A 17,677-nucleotide genomic window follows, 5' to 3' on the forward strand; every position below is an offset into this window, starting at 1 on the left:
TACGCCTGCAAACTGGCCCTGAAAATCCTTCAGTCGGAGCAGGTGCAGTCCTGCCAGGCCCACTCCCGTCACCAGGAGCATTGCTGGGCACTAAAGAGAGGTGAAAATGAAGATTTAAAGAGAGAAATTGTGATTATTATGTGATGTTAGTGATCAGGAGCCAATCGGCATCACTCCTTATTCATTCCAGAAGGTATCAGCTGTCAAAATGTGCAAGGATGCTGGAGTGAAAATCGAAATAGTCAGAAACAAGAGTTTATGGAATGGAGATAGATTTTAATGTGTGGTCCTGACGTGGCTGATCAGCTGGCGTACTTTACTTTTGAAAAGTGTGGAATAGGACTTTGGCAACTTCTGCATTTTATTGCTATGTCCTCATCTGTGAAAAATGAGCATTGCCTTTTTTTAATTATTAGTTTTTATTTATAAAGTCTTCCATAGCCTTATACTGAGTACAAAATAGACAACAGTAGGAACCACAGATATTATTATTATTATTATTTATATAGTGCCAACATCTTCCGCAGCGCTGTACAGAGTATATTGTCTGTCACTTAAAGTGGATTCGAGATAAACTTTTACTCATTGCATAATTGTGTTCCTTTCCTATTGTTTATAGGGCATTGTCCAAGCCAAAAAATAATTTTTTGTTTTTGTTTTAATACTCTAATTCCCTATAAACTAAACAAGCCTCGCCCACAGTTTTTCAGAGAGCCTTGGCAGTAGCAAGGGCTCATGGGAGCTCAGTCTGGGCAGGAGGGGGGGGGGTATTACTAGCCAGAGATTTCAGAGGCAGAGGGGAGGAGGGGGATTAGGTTTTTTTCACAGAAGATGCAGATAATCTTGTCGGTTTGTAATGGTTACAAACAACATGGCTGCTGTCATTGTATCACAGGAAGAAATAGTCATATACTGTTGAAGATGTTTGCAGCTAGATTTGCTGTGTAAACTAGCTAAACTTTAGATAAGATATATAGACAAGTTACTTGTAAGTTAGTTTTTCATCTCGGATCCGCTTTAACTGTCCCTCTGAGGGGCTCACAATCTGATCCCTACCATAGTCCTATGTCTATGTATGTATTGTGTAGTTTATGTATCATAGTCTAGGGCCAATTTAGGGGGAAGCCAATTAACTAATCTGTATGTTTTTGGGATGTGGGAGGAAACCGGAGTGCCCAGAGGAAACCCACACAGACACAGGGAGAACATACAAACTCCTTGCAGATGTTGACCTGGCTGGGGTTCAAACCGGCGACCCAGCATTGCAAGGCGAGAGCGCTAACCACTATGCCACCGTGCTGCCCCTATCTCACTAATCTACCAAATATTATTATTATTAAGTTTGGATGTTTGTTACTCAGTCAAAGCCAAAGACCGCAAAGCTCACAAACTTGGTCATTGAGTAATTGGGTAAATGTGTGTTAGGGTTAGAAAAAGTGGGCAGAGCCAACACCGGCCAAATACATACATGGGCAATGCCAGGTCATCAGTGGGTGGAGAAAATTAAAAATGTCACTGTTTATGGCAGGGTCTTTTTTTTTTTTAACTTTGCACAGTTGGTTATTGGGTAACTGGGATTAATAATCAGAAAAGTGGGTTTAGCCTACAAAAGCCAATCAAAATTCACCTATTGATTTTCAAGTTGAATATTCAATTGTTAACTGTTAATGGCACATGCCTAAAATCTGGTAAAGTTGGTCATTGGGTGACTGGGGTTCAAATTCAGAAAAGAGGATGGAGCCACAGCCAATCAGATTTGTTTCATTTCAATGCAAATTATTGATGCCAAAGACTGTAAACTAGGTAATTGAGTAATTGTGTGCTAGGGTTAGAAAAAGTGAGCGAGCCAACACCAGGCCATCAGCTAGTACTAATACGGGTAAAAGGCTGGGCATGCCTGACCTAATACTACAGTTGAATGGTTAATCGCTGTGGCGTACACCGCCCCTCCTGGACTAAAATGCACGCCCGCATCCAAACAATGCAATACTGGTTTATGGAGAAAGTTTAGCTTTGATTATAGTTTGCATGCAAAATACAATTTACTGGACATCTGCACCAACATTGAGGTAATTCTCCAGAGCAGATGTCCTACACTATCTGACCTAAGTTAAAAGCATATGCCCTAACCCTGGCAGCAGCCAAGCAGAAATGTGTAACTTACATTCAATATGGACAGCAGAAGATAAAGCCAGCGCTCACCACATGGGCTGCATTTGAATGACGTATCACCTCATGTGCACCACTTATACAGCTCAAATACACATTCAGTAATCAAACAGATGCAAAACATATGCATAACTAAATACTTACCATGCAAACAAGAAAGCACAATGGGAGCTGCTAGCCTGGTAGTTACAAAATTATGGAAACAAATATGGGTAAAAGGCTGCGCATCCCTGACCTAATACTACAGTTGAATGGTTAATCACTGTGGCGTACACCGCCCCTCCTGGACTAAAATGCACGCCCGCATCCAAACCATGCAATACTGGATTATGGAGAAAGTTTAGCTTCGATTACAGTTTGCAGGTTCTTCGGAGCAGATGTCCTATAATCAAAGCTAAACTTTCTCTATAATTAGTATTGCATTGTTTGGATGCGGGCGACCGACTCCAGGTACCCAAAACTGCCCCAACTCCTTGACTCCAACTCCACAGCCTTGGTTTTGACACGGTTTGAAACGCGTAGCCCCTGTGATCGGCTATAATTTCCCTTTAAACCCCTCAGCCTCTTTTCCGCATCACGGAGAAGTCAGTAAACAAAGCTCATTCTGAATTTAATGCACTTACACATGAGCATCAAGGTAGGAACTCGTTCAATACTTCCCTAACAACACAGATCGAGAGATAATAAGAGCATTAAGGCTGCTTTGAATCCTGATTATTTCATATATATAAAAAAAAAATGTCTGTTATCTGCGCAGGATATTCTATTAGGATGAGAGAATTAGAAAGCGCACAGAGTCCGTATCATCTCATTAGCAAAAATGTTGATAAAGCAGATACAATCGTATATGATTAGGATCCTTTTAAAAAGCATTCCATTAATTAAAGAGACGGAAAGTGAACCTTGCTTGCTCCCTTGCCACTGAATTTTTACCGTAATCTCACCTCTATCTACAGCGGGACACTTTAGGAGTCTCAACGACAAGTGATTACTATTGATTTCTGCCCTGTGACTCGGAGGGTTTGCAGAGGGGGTCTGAAAAGTGTGTTGCCTCCAGTTTTGCATGTGCTGGAGTTTATCTTAATGACTATGCTGATAAACAGTGCTTAGGTCACAAGTACTTTCTCTTCAAAGAACACAGGTGGGGTTGGCCGCTCTCCTTTCTTCCTGTTTGTTCTTGAGATGGTAGATACCGGAACATTTGTCATTATGAAAGGACCGGCACCTTGGGATGGATTCCGGCCTGTCTGAGATCATGTCTTGGGACTGCCGGTAGAACGAGGCTGGCGGATGGTGGGAATTAAACAATGTCCGTCTTGTCTCTTTTGTTATGCTGGTTCACCTCTGGGGTATCCACGGAGGCCTTTGGGGGTACGCTGGCATCAAGCTTTACCCTGATGGTAAAATACGCAGGTCACGGTGTTCAAGTATTACGCACTAGCCAATATTTCCTCCCGATACATCAAACAATCTGATCCAGTCGTTGGAGTTTCCCAGAACCAGGAGTGAATTCTGCCGGCCGATAACAAATAAGTGGTATGTGATTGCCAGTTAGACGTGGCGATACATTTCCATAAGTTGATCGCTGTGACGTTAAGGTGTCCATTAATGATACAATCTTAACTGTACAATCTTAGCACATCAATATCTTTTTATGCACACTACATGGTGCTCGGCCAAGGCGGCTGCATCTACAGAGGATCGAACATGAATTGTCAGCCCTGATCCCTCAGTGGTCGATCCACCTTGGTGATATTGTTCTCTTTCTCGCCTGCTCCGTTGTGCTCCTTCTTCTTCCATAGCAACAGAACCGCCTTGGTCATTAACTGTCGCTTGGGGCATCTAGTTATCCCTGCTGGGAGTAGTGTTGGGCGAACAGTGTTCGCCACTGTTCGGGGTTCTGCAGAACATCACCCTGTTCGGGTGATGTTCGAGTTCGGCCGAACACCTGGTGGTGTTCGGCCGAACTGTTCGCGTTCGTCCGAACGGCTCAATTCCTGGCCGAACCTGGCCGACCAGGGCCCCTGTTCGGCCGAACAGGGCCCTGTTCGGCCGAATACGGCCCCCCTATGGGGTCGCAGGCATAAGGGGGGAGCATGCCCCGATCGCGGGGGGGGGGGGGGTCGGAAATTCCCCCCACCCCCTCCGCTAGCGCTCCCCCCTCTGCCCGCTTCCCCATACCAAAGTTTAAGCAAAGTACCTGTAATAGTGGATGGCCTGGCAGTGGCACTGTGGAGTGAGGAGGAGGAGTCCGGAGAGTGACGCGTTGAGGGAGGCCGGGCAGCGAGCGTGAGGTCAGAGAAAGGGCGGAAGTACCACAAGGGTACTACCGCTGAACCGCCCGCTGCCCGGCCTCCCTCAACGCGTCACTCTCCGGACTCCTCCTCCTCACTCCACAGTGCCACTGCCAGGCCATCCACTATTACAGGTACTTTGCTTAAACTTTTGTATGGGGAAGCGGGCAGAGGGGGGAGCGCTAGCGGAGGGGGTGGGGGGAATTTCCGCCCCCCCCCCCCCCCGCGATCGGGGCATGCTCCCCCCTTATGCCTGCGACCCCATAGGGCCCCCAAAAGCAGGATGTTCGGGAAGTTCGGGGTTCGGCCCGAACATGCCGAACATCTCGGCCATGTTCGGCGAACTTTCCCGAACCCGAACATCCAGGTGTTCGCCCATCACTAGCTGGGAGACATACCTCTTATGTGTGTACCTGGCATATGTAATATTCGGGACTGGGAATGGCTGAAACGTGATGGTCATAATGCTGGCTGCACTCTGGGATGGTCAGGGAGCACGGTACATCCCCCTCCCCCCGGCACCTTCCAAGAGATGGCATAACTGATGTGGTCTCTTAGGTCCCATTTCCACTATATACAGATTTGCAGCATTTCCCTGCATGCACTCTGCACAGGGAAACTCTACCTATCTGTAAATGGCCAGCCATCCAAAACGCACATTGGTGTGAATCTGGGCGGCATGCTGCAGATTTATGCAGCATACTGCTGAATTCCTATAGCTGTACATGGCACGGTAAGTCTTTATCCTACCTCCTCCTTTAAACAGCTGAAGGGGGTATAGCTATTTGCCCTCCACCAACAGCGTTTTCTAGAAGGGTTAAGGCCAGGTCATTGCTTGCCTCCCCACACAGTACCCAAACAGTCCAGGAGAGAGAGAGAGAGAGAGAGAGAGAGAGAGAGAGAGAGAGAGAGAGAGAGAGAGAGAGAGAGAGAGAGAGAGAGAGATATCATATGACCCATGGCCGTTTCTAGGCATAAGTAGACCAGGCACATGGCTGGGTTGACATCTGCAAGGAGAAATGCCTCGGAGTTGTTCTTAGCACACTTTGCTCTTAAGGTATTCTTATGCACAACTAGAAAGGGATGGAAGATAATTTTGACAGCTAAACTGCTGATTAGCATAACAAAGGTGGCCTTAAGGCTCTTTCACACTACAGGCAGCGGTAAAAAACTAAAATGCTGCATTTAGGCTTTAGGCGCTTTGAAGGCGTTTTAACGCCAACACATTACTATACTATTGTAATGAGAAACGCAGCGGTCAGCCCTAAAAAAAGCTCCTGGGAGCTTCAAAACGCAATGCTCCAAAACGCAGCGTTAAGTGTGAGGGCTCGTTTCCACTATCGCGAATCTGCATGCGTCCAACGCATGCAGATCCGCACATGTAATACAAGTGAATGGGCCTGTTTCCACTGTAGCGTTGTTGAGGTGCGTTTTTTTCAGCGTGAAAAAAACGCACAAAAGAGCCAACGATTTCGCCTGCGTCGGGAATCCGTGCAAATCGCCGCTAATGTATTTAATAGTAAAAACGCATGCGTTTGTTACATGCGTTTTTACCCGCGATTTCGCGTGCGATTTCGCACCTTTTTCAATTTTATTTAGCCCTGGCAGTGTCATGGTTAATTTCGCATGGCACCCTGCCATGCGAAATCGCAGGCGAAATCGCGGGTAAAAACGCATGTGGAAACGCATCCGCATGCGTTTTTACAAGCGTCGGAATGCGGCCGAAATCGCGTCGCAACAGTGGGAACGAGCCCTGAAAGGTAAAATGAAAAGTCTATGGACTTTCATTTTACCTTGGAAAACGCCAACTATGGCCGTGGCGTCAAAACGCCGAAAAAGACCTCTAGTGTGAAAGGGCCCTAACAGTGAGGCAGTAGGAGCCTTGCCTGGGGTGCCAAAATGGCCAGAGATGGGCCTGATATGACCACATTCTTTTAGCTCTGCATTTCTAGTAAATATATTATGCCTCTGTTCTAGGGAAGTAGAGATTGTTTTTCCCCTGTGGAATCTAGCTTTAAAGTCTTTACCTTTCAACAGGGCTGTGGAGTCAGAACAAAAGTCATCTGACTCCAACTCCGACTCCTCAGTTTATGATTCATCCGACTCCTCTAATTTGCATATAACAATCTTGTTGATTGAAAGTATGTAACATAAAAGGCATTTCATCACTGTTAAAGTTAAACTATAGAAGGTGTATTTGACTCCGCAATCTTAGGCTATACATTTAGTAATACCTGTACCTGCAAAGCAACTTGGCTATTGTGCTTATATTATTATTGATTTGGGCTACACCTGCCATCCTGTGCACTGTATAGTTTTAATTTCTTTTATAATTTTTTGGGATATGTCCTTAATAAATTTTGACATTATTCATTATTTGCTGTTTTGGTGGCTTGATTATGTATTATGATTGCCTAGATGGATGATTTTGTGTGTGCAATAGGAGCTAACAGGTCCATGGCTTTTGCCCCTGTAGTGGGCGTTTTGCTCTCAATTTTTTTGTCTAATCAATGCAGGGAATGCAGAATGAGGGTTTTTTGGGCAGATTTATCTGCCGATCGATATTTTAGATCATTTTTCCAATCAATATCCATTCACTTCTATGAGAAAATCGATCAGAAATACGATCAAAATTAGATCAGACCGGTCGGAAATTATCGAGCCATTTATCGGCCAAAACGACTCATTGTGTATAGCCAGCATAATGCTGGGAATACTCGGGTCGATCCGGCGGCCGATTAGCCGCCGGGTCGACTCCCGCCGCGTCCCGGCTCATGCGCCCGGATCGATTACCGCTCGTCCCGGCCATTGTCCGCCGGCGGGGGTCGAGCAGCGTGATCGGACCAGCTGAATATTATCAGCTGGCTGGATCAGCTGCTCGATACACGGTACAGAAACGTACCGTGTATCCCCAGCATAAGGTACACTCCTTATCATTTTGTTTACAGATGCCACCAGAAATAGAATCACTTTAATGGTTAGTTTGTTTAATCATTGCCTAGAGTAGATAAGGATTAAAATGTCTACCAACGTTTTTCTGCTGTCTACACTCCCAATGATTCCATAACTTCCTGTCCTGTAACCTGGGCTCTGGACATTCAGGGGTTAACTAGACTATTTCAGAAATCTATATAACTTTATTAATGTTTACATGGGAGGCTAATTGTGTCCTATAATGCTGTATGGAGAGAATAGGCCAGCTGCATCACTGTGGCCCTTGTCTCAGAGGTTATATCCGTTTAATATGCCCCTAGAAACAGATGATCCTTATCTGACTGTAACCTCTCAGGGTCTCCTACAATTTCCTGCACGCACTGAATGGAGGCCTAGATGCCTGTGACCTGGACCTCTGCAGGCCCTTCTTTTTCTCATCCACAAACCAGTGACAGCACCACGACAGCCACTAATAGTTATTTGCTAGGTTTGAAAACCGATAGAAAGGATGGAGCAAAGCTCTGAGTCTGGGCAGCTGAATCATCTATTCATTATTTTATGTCCTGTATTTGAGAGTACGTGGTAAACATGTTCAGCCATGGCTGCATACTTTATTGGTGAAGGACTCTGCCTCTGACAAAGGAGACCCGAGTTCGAATCTCAGCTCTTCCTGTACAGTAAAGCCAGTACCTATTCAGTAAGGAGACCATGGGCAAGACACCCCAACACTGCTACTGCCTAAAGAGTGTGTCCTAGTGGCTGCAGTTCTGGCGCTTTGAGTTGAGTCCGCCAGGAGAAAAACATGATATAAATGTCAATCAAGTGTGGGTGGTGCAGGCGATGCAGCAGTGAGCAGCGGCTGATTGACATCTGCATACTGCTGCACTGCATGGAGCGAGACAAAGCTAGTGGGGGTTATGCCCCAATATCCCATTAGATAGCTACTGGTGTAAAGTGTAGTTACCATACAAAATCCAGGCACTGCAAATGATCCACATTCCGGAGACATCAATTGTTGACATGGTCTACAAGGAATTTAGTACTGTAGGTCCAGCATAAGAACAAAAACAGAATGCATGTACTTATTTTTGCTGATGTAAAAACATATCTACCAACCTGGGGTAAACATGTCCAGCTGTGGCTGGATACTTTACTGGCGAAAGGCTCTGCCTCTGATACAGGAGACCAGGGTCCAAATCTCAGCTCTTCCTTTTCAGTAAGCCAGCACCTATTCCGTAAGGAGACCATGGGCAATACTCCCTAATGCCTATAGAGCGCCCCCTAGTGGCTGCAGCTCTGGCGCTTTGAGTCCGCCAGGAGAACAGCATGATATAAATTTTCTGTATCTTGTCTAAACATACAATCATGGTTCTTAAGATGTGAAACCGAATTGGTATACAAGCTATCCATGGTAGCTGGGGTAACGGCCATCTCAGTAGATAATCTGAATAGTGGCCCCGCGTCGGTGATAGAATGGGAGCGGCAGATCATCTCCTCTGAGCACGGGCTGAAAACACTATTTTCCTCCTCACCCCTCCCACTTTGTCGAGTGCCGCCATCCCTCCGCCGCCCTCCTCCATAGCAACAGAATGCTTCACTAGACTCCATCCCAAACTGTTGCCTGAGGAAATGAGTCCTGATCCCTGTGGGTGACAGTACTCGTTGGGTGTAGAAAGTTCACAGAGCTGTAAGGCAAGAGCGCTAACCACTTAGCAACCAGTCTCTGTGTGTCTTCACTAGTGATTGGCAATCAGTGTTTGGTCACCAGTACTATAATTAACCTAAACTGGTGATTTGCAGCTCCATTCACTTGACTGGGGTGAAGGCTCACCAGCCGTAACGGTTACCTCCCACTAGGAAACTCTCTTGCTTCCACAACAACAACAGCAAAGAGGGTGATTCAAAATACTTCACTGTTGTCCACCGCTGCCTATGGTGTCTGCCACAATGACAGCAGCGGGTGCCAATGCTGGATACACACAATTTATTTCCCCACCGATCGACGGGTAAAATGACAGGAAGTTGCATCGTGTGTACATATTCAAACTGCTGCCAAACAATAACGGGATGATTTTTTCCTGTGATAACTTCGGAAAAGCGATCATGTTATCAAATGGGAGCAGATCGGATATGCCGAAAATAACTGTCCGATTCACGTGGATCGGTTGCGAAAGTGCATCATGTGTACCCAGCATTAGAGTTGGTCTATAAAGTGACAAAAAGACTTCACAAATAAGACGTTTGTCAATAAAATAATTACATTAAAAGCAAAGTGGCAATCTAAGAAAACAGGCAATCCCTTTATAATTACCAAGCATAACTTTTATGAATGTTGCGATTTGAAAAGGTTCTCATACATCTGCAAAAATTGCACTACTTTCTAGCAACCAGATCGCAGTTACCCCACCATGTGCTGACCCCACAGTCTGCTGAACAGGATCACCTGATAACCTTCAGCCAATAGCGTGCCAATAAAGCAGCATATGGAGTTTCTCCATCCAATCCACCACTAGGCAGCTCGCCATGTTTATGCAATATTCTCTTGGAGTTAAACAATATCTATAACGATGGATCAGAATTTTGGTGAAAAACTATCTTTATTTCTGATAAGAGAAGTCCTTTCTAGAAGCAATAGCAGATATAAGCAATTTAAGCTAACCAAACCTTGTCTCTGGGTACATCTAGGCAAAACTAACACATTAATACAGCACAATTTACTGTCAGTTTTATAATTATTTTGGCCTCAATTATGGGAAGTCCTTTTGGCAGCGAAAACATTTTCAGACTATAGGCTCTTTTTATTCCACTGTGCCAATATACAGACATTATGAGTTCTGACACAATTACTTTATATGGTCATTTTTAGGTTTCTTTTTCAGGACCACAATCACAAAAAATTTTAACATTTAAATACATACAAATAATAAGAACGTTTATTCCAGAGTAAAACACAACATAGATTTTCTCCTATGTTGCTGTCACTTACAGTAGGTAGTAGAAATCTGACAGGTTTTATCTGACCGACTTCACGGCCCTGCTACAAACTCTAACTCTGTATTACGTACCAATGTCTGTGGTTTTTTTTTTTTTTTTACCATATACTGTATATTCTGGCGTATAAGACTACTTTTTAACCCTTGAAAATCTTCTGAACAGTCAGGGGGCGTCTTACATGCCAGGTTTTAGATAAGTCCATCTTGATACGGGGGATTTTTTTTTGTATAAAGATGGCGGCTTCATCCCCCACCATCTGTTTTCACGCTACTTTGGCACTTGGACTAAGCAATTGCCATTCTCTAAGTGCTTTTGAAATAAAGAAAACCCTTTGAATCCCCCATGAGGAGATGGGCCAGTCCAAAAACCTGTCAGTTCTGTCAGATTTCTATTACTTACTGTAAGAGACAGCAAAATGGATAGAAAAGTAATTTATAGCTCATTTTACTCTGGGAGAAATATACTTCTTAGTTGTATATGTTTACATGTATTTTAATTTTTAACAATCTGAGCGACAGTGGTCCTTTAAAAGTCTCTATAGATAAAGCTTTATTGCTTCCAGCTTTACCATACTGGTATGCCTCTATGGTAACATCTGCTTCTCGCAGCCGTTAACACCTTGCTGCAGAGCCTGCGGTGCTGCAGCGCGGTTAGTGGTTGTCTCGATGTCACATCATTATTTGTATCACCTCCTCTTCCTCTCCAGACCTCGGTCAATCAGCTGGCAGTGGTTAATATCGAGCGCCACTGAAACCAACCCACATCCGATCAGGCTGTCTACCTCTCAGAGCATCAAACCAGGAACGGAAACTGATGGTGAGTGCCATTCCAGAGCACTGGGAATGAGATACAGCAGCCAGGGCATCGCATAATGCCCAGCCACCTACTCCAGTGCTTTGTATACAGTCGGCGGCAGAAGCTACAGCTTCTTAATTAAATGTCAATGAAACCTCTTTCTGCAATGCTAGTCAGGAGCCTCTTGGTCAGCTATTTCCCGTGGCGCAGACTTTACAGAACTAAAGGCTATGATCTTCTATGGCAGCTTTATGAAAGCCTTGGGCAGCTCAGGGTATGCCTCAACTCCCTTCTGTCTGAACAGCTGAGCAAATTGGCATCCCTGCCCAAAGACCCTGCTGTTAGCTCCACCAGCTGGGCTTCTTCAGGTCGTGTCCATTGTAGGCAACACTGGTTGAATGCTGATATCCAACACTCTGCATTTCTGCCAGCTTTCCCTTGTTGCTCACCTGACAACGGAAATGACTAAGTGCAACCTTAAAACTCACCTTTTCAGATGAGCATGCAAAGTAGGGCTTTGACCGGGGGTGGGGGCACAACACAATTTCAGCATTTCCTATAGGCTCTAGTCGGAGTCTGTGGTATCAAACTGAGGAGGATGTTTTTTATACCGACTCCACAGCCCTGCTACCAACTCTAACGTACCAATGTCTGTGTTTTTTTTTTTACATATACTGCATATTCTGGCGTATAAGACTACTTTTTAAAATCTTCTGAAAAGTCAGGGGTCGTCGTATACGCCGGGTGTCATTGGCGGGTGATAGGCCCTATCCTGTTACCGCCTCTCAGATCTCGCTGCTGAGGACTGTAGTGAAGCGGTGCAGGCACACATGTGTGAGATCTGAGAGGCAGAGAAGGAGGTAAATAGGATACAAGGGTGGGCCAGAAGGATGAAAGAGGCGTGTTTTATGGGCACAGCATGATCTATTCTTCCATACCACTCTGATAAACAGGTAGACAAGGAGAGCTGACCAATCCAACCAGTCAGTAGAGATGTTGCGAACTGTTCGCTCGGCGAACATCTCTGGGGCATTTACTACTTCCGGGTCGCTCTGACCCGGAGTAGTACGCCTGCGCTGCCCGGCGAATCGCGTCCTAGATCGCGCTCCTGTTGCCGGGCACTCTCTGCGCATGTGCGTGACGTCGTTCATGACATCACGCACATGCGCAGAAAGTGCCCGGCAACAGGAGCGCGATCTAGGACGCGCTTTGCCGGGCAGCGCAGGCGTACTACTCCGGGTCAGAGCGACCCAGAAGTAGTAAATGCCCCATGTATTCAGAGATGTTCGCTGGCGAACGGTTCGGGAACCGTTCGCTACATCTCTACCAGTCAGTCGCCTATATACTGATATATACTGGGTACCATATACAGTAAAGCACTAGTACCTGTATACATAGCACCAGTATATAATGTTTTTTTTAATTTTTATTTGGTGTATATTGGAAGAGGGGGGTAGTCTTATACAGGTGAGTATATCCAAAACTCTATATTTTAACTGGAAAAGTTGGGGGGTCGTCTTATATGCCCAATCGTCTTATACACCGACATATAACACTAATAGAAAAAAAATACAATTTATCTGTCAGGAAACGGATTTACATCAGCAGAAATCTTCAGAAAGCATTCGTAAGTAGATTTACTCATGCGCTTTTTGTGCATTTAAAGATTTGTTTTTGCCCAATAAGTGGCACCAGTTCAGGCACAGCATATATTTTAAAATGCATTCTATAGAACATTATTTTACATGAATTTACACATGAAAACACTTTGTACAACATAGAAAAAAAAAAAAAAAAAGACTATCTGCTCCACTAGTCCAACCAAAACCACGACCTCGTTAGTAAAATGGGGATGCAAAGACAGTGCTTTATTAGCTTTAGCCACACCTCCCTATAAAGTGACAGCCTATTAAGGCAGAAAGGTGGGAGAAATGATGTGAGTAGGCAGGAAATGGACAGCTGTAAATTCATGCAGAAGGTTATTTGTAATGTTTTCTACAGTCCTCTTTTATACTATCTTAAAGAGAAACAATGGCAATGCATAGGAAAATGTATATAAATAAAGAATGATTATACTAAAGCCACCGTATACTGTAATACACCCATTTTTAGCTAAAAGCACTCTTTAAAGGGGTTCTCTGGTATCAATAAAAAAGCTACAATGGACACTTACCTGGGGCTTCTATCGGCCCCCCTGCAGCTGTCCTCCTCCGATGCTCCATTCCCCGCCGCCAGTAACCTGCTAATTATTTGTCTAACTAGACAAATAGAACTGCAGCTGCACGGCCGTGCTCCCTCCGCGCGTGTCATCGGGAGCTTACTTACAGTACAAGAAAACTTCCTACTGCGCCTGCGCAGTAATCTCCTGAGGACGCGCGCAGGAGCAAGCACGTGCGCGGCCACAGTTCTATTCGTATTCGTCTAGTTAGACCAGTCTTTCTCAACCTTTTTACCCTGGAGGAACCCTACACATAATTTTGCGGTCTCAAGAAACCGCTGCAAATAATTTGGGGATCTCGAGGAACAACATTTATTTTGCAGGAGGAATGGTGTTTAAAATTAGGTGTGGCTGTTTAGATCACTACCCCCTAATATAGTGTCTCCTTATTCTAGTAATTTTTAATGTGCTCATTATTTTGAACCCCAATTTAGTGATTTTTTTTAACAGTATCCCCCTATTAAAATGTGCTCTGTCATACTTCCTCCACGATGGGGAAAATTCCAAGGAACCCCTGGAGAGTCCTCAGGAAACCCTGGTTGAGAAAGCCTGAGTTAGACAAATAATTATCAGGTTACCGACGACGGGGAATGGAGCATCGTAGAAGGACGGCGCGGGTCAGGACAGCTGCAGGGGGGCCGATAGAAGCCCCAGGTAAGTGTCCATTTTAGCTGTTTTACAGAGAACAGAGAACCCCTTTAAAGAAATAAAGTACGTGACCTTTTGCATCAGGCTACTAATTCCTCATACCAACAGCAAACAACTTAGGCCGGGTTTACACTGTTCCAGATGTATAGGTCAAAAACGGATCAAGTTTTCTCTACGTTTTACAACCGTTTTACATACGCTCCATTCTACTATAATATGTTCCGCTATAATATTCCGTTACAATAAATAAAGCAAATCAAAACAGGAAGTTATTTTTTTTGTACGATACAGGGACGTTTTTAAGCCAGTCTGATCAGTATTGTCAGTTTTACATTAAGACACATTGCATACGTCGAGCGTCCAGGTCCATGTCAGTTCCTTAAAAATGGCATCTGTCTGGAACTTCCGATCAGTTTAGCAGAACGTAGGAAGCGGATCCATTTTAAAATACCAATGTGAAATTCCCCATTTGAATCACATTGCATCCGTTTACAGATACGCTCCTAGACTCCCCGCCTGCTCAATGGTACATTTTTAGCCCAATGTGAACCAGCCCTAAAAGTGAACCTGAACTGAGTAAAATTATTTAAAATAAACACATGATGTACCTGCAAATGAATATATCATACTTACCTCGCCATCAGTTCCTCTCAGATGCTTATTTTCTTCTTACGGCAATTACTTCCAGTTCTGACAAGATTTTATTAGAACTGAAATACAGTATATCTGTTGTGGTCAGTTATATACCAGTTGCTGGCAGTTATAACTGAAAGGATAACTGATGAGCAAGGTAATGTCCAGGTTTCCCTATGGCCCAAAGAGGCGAGATTACAGTTTAACAGTGTGCTGACCAGGAAGATGTTATGGGGTAATGGCCATTTTCAAGATGGAAGACTGAGAATTCCCATTGATCACAGTGCACAAACAGGAAGCAGGAGAGCAGAAAGTGATTGAGGAGTAGACTACATGGGAGGTACTGTATATTTTGGCGTATAAGACTACTTTTTATCCCTTGAAAATCTGAAAAGTCAGGGGTCGTCTTATACGCCAGGTGTCATTGATGCCGGGTGATACGTCCTATCCTGTTACCTACTCTCAGATCTCGCTGCTGAGGACTGTAGGGAAGCGGCGCAGGCGCATATGTGCGAGATCTGAGAGGCTTAGAAGGAGGTAAATAGGATACAAGGGTGGGCCAGAAGGATGAAAGAGGCGTGTTTTATGGGCACAGCACAATCTATTCTTCCATACCACTCTGATAAACAGGGAGACAGGGAAAGCTGACCAATTCACTTAGGGAGAGTTGCCCAATCCACCCAATCACCTATATACTATTATATACTGGGCACCACATACAGTACAGCACCATTATCTGTTCATACATATGATGCTTTTTTTAATTTTTATTTAGTGTGTGTTGGAAGAGGGGTAGTGTTATACGGCAAGTAGATCCCAAACTCTATATTTTAACTGGAAAAGTTGGGGGGTCTTCTTATACGCCGGAATATACGGTAAGTATGATCTGTGAATGTTTATTTTGACTTTTAATTTTCAGTTCAGGTTTGCTTTAAAACTATCAAGTGTAAGGGATTTAAACAATAATGACATCTGCTAATAAAATCCAATTATGCCGCAATATCTCTCAATCTCCACCAGGGAATGTCACTTTTGTTTTGCCTCTTTTGCGTTTTATTTTATCTCTTTTGCCACTGTGTGTAACAGGATTTAAATCCCTCGCATTGCTGCGCACTGAGCAGTGTGAGAGATGCTATAAGGAGACGGTTCCTTAAATTAAGAATAATGAGGCTTCTTTTTCTGTTGCTAAATACGCCAAATATTTATAAGTGATATGTGAAAAATACTGAGGGATGCCATACTGTGAGGCAGATCGGTTTGGCACAGTAGGATTGGGCGCTATTGGTCAGTTACAGCCATGTCTTTAGCCAGGACAGAAAGGATTCTGGGCCTGGTTCAAAGAAGAAAAACTTTCTGGGCTGAAGAAAAAAACATTGCACCAGAGGGAGAAAGAATTGAGGGACAACAATAACTGAGTATCTGTTAGAGATATCAGTTAAGGTGGCCATACACTGGTCGATTTGCCATCAGATTCGATCAACAGATAGATCCCTCTCTGATCGAATCTGATCAGAGAGGGATCGTATGGCTACCTTTACTGCAATCAGATTGTGAATCGATTTCAGCCTGAAACCGATCACAATCTGTGGAGCTGCCACCCCCCCCCCCCTCATACATTACCTGTTCCGGCCGGCGCGACTCCCCTGGTCCCCGCTGTCTTCTTCTCCGCTCCGGGCTCCAGACCGTTCCTGCAGCTAATGAACTTCCTGTCCAGGGGAAGTTTAAACAGTAGAAGGCACTCTACTGTTTAAACTTCCTGCCGGGACAGGAAGTTCTGTGTAGCTGCAGCCGGTCCGGAACCCAGCGCGGAAAGAAGACAGAGGGGACTCGCGCCGGCCGGAACAGGTAATGTAAACCCGCTGTATTGCGTCGGTCGGACGGGAACGATCGATTTCGGACTGAAATTGATCGTTTGTCAGCGCTGAGCGCGGCAATTTCACAGCCGATTCGATCACTGATCGAATCGGCCGTATATCGGCAGGAAAATCGTTAGGTGTATACAATACAATACAATGTATGGGCCCCTTTAGGGAATATATTAGGAAAGTTAAGTTTTAAAGAATACCTTAGTGCTAAAAATATGTAAAAAATGACATGCACTGTGTGTGTGGGGACTAGTCCCGAAGCTTACCACACCTCCCTTGCCCTGGCATCAGCATCCTTTTTGCTGCAAATCGGCCTGTTCCGAAGTCCTGATACTAAGGTATGCTTTAAATCAAACTTTAAATGAGGTGTGTGTGTGTGTGTAAGGGGGGAGGGGGTGTGCGGCCCACTGTTTCTGTGCAGAGAGAGAGGAACCAACAACATTGCTACATAGTCAGGGTATGAAACAATCAGCAATTACACTACTGGCAGCCAGTGCCATTGCCCAGCCCTACTGTGCCGAAGCCAAATGCACCTTGCCTACTGAGCCTAAAGGTGGCCATACACTCCTTAGATTAGCAGCAGATAGATCATCAGTAGATTTTCTGATCTATCTGATGCGTTTAGGATCATTTTTTACTAGGAACAGATCTCCAATAGATTTCAGTATGAAATCTATTGAAAAATCAATCTGATGGCATTTTGTTGCCATCAGATTTCCATTAGGTTCAATGCAAAATGATAAGCCATCTCAAGAGATAAGCCTACATTTTCCAACATGTCAGATCGACTGAAATCAATCAAAATCGGCCGCAAATCAATTAGTCAATCGATTTGCGATTGATCAATTACGATCGATTGGCCGAAAATTGGCTGAGTGTATGGGCCCCTTTACACTCAGATAAAGGATACCAAGGTATCAGACTTCATGTTTCAATAAGATGATGTTAGTGGTGAATTTTTGTTCTTTTAGGAAGTCAGTATTAATGTTTTTAGAAGACTAGTCTCAGGGCCTGTTCTGGACTTTTTTGCTGCCTGAGGCAAACTTGTGAGGATGCGCCCCCCCCCTTCCCAATTTGGAATGATCGCACAGCATCCAACAGTCTACTCAACTTTATTTAAAGGGACT

General features: G+C 44.5%; 1 protein-coding gene across 3 annotated transcripts in view; it reads right to left on the reverse strand.

The window, feature by feature from the left end:
- The window catches only part of LOC137532315 (renalase-like), a 603,961-nt gene that overhangs the window by 407,218 nt on the left and 179,066 nt on the right, over nt 1-17,677 (reverse strand). The window lies entirely within an intron of this gene.

This window comes from Hyperolius riggenbachi, chromosome 9 (genome assembly GCF_040937935.1).
Source record: "Hyperolius riggenbachi isolate aHypRig1 chromosome 9, aHypRig1.pri, whole genome shotgun sequence".
Lineage (NCBI taxonomy): Eukaryota > Metazoa > Chordata > Amphibia > Anura > Hyperoliidae > Hyperolius > Hyperolius riggenbachi.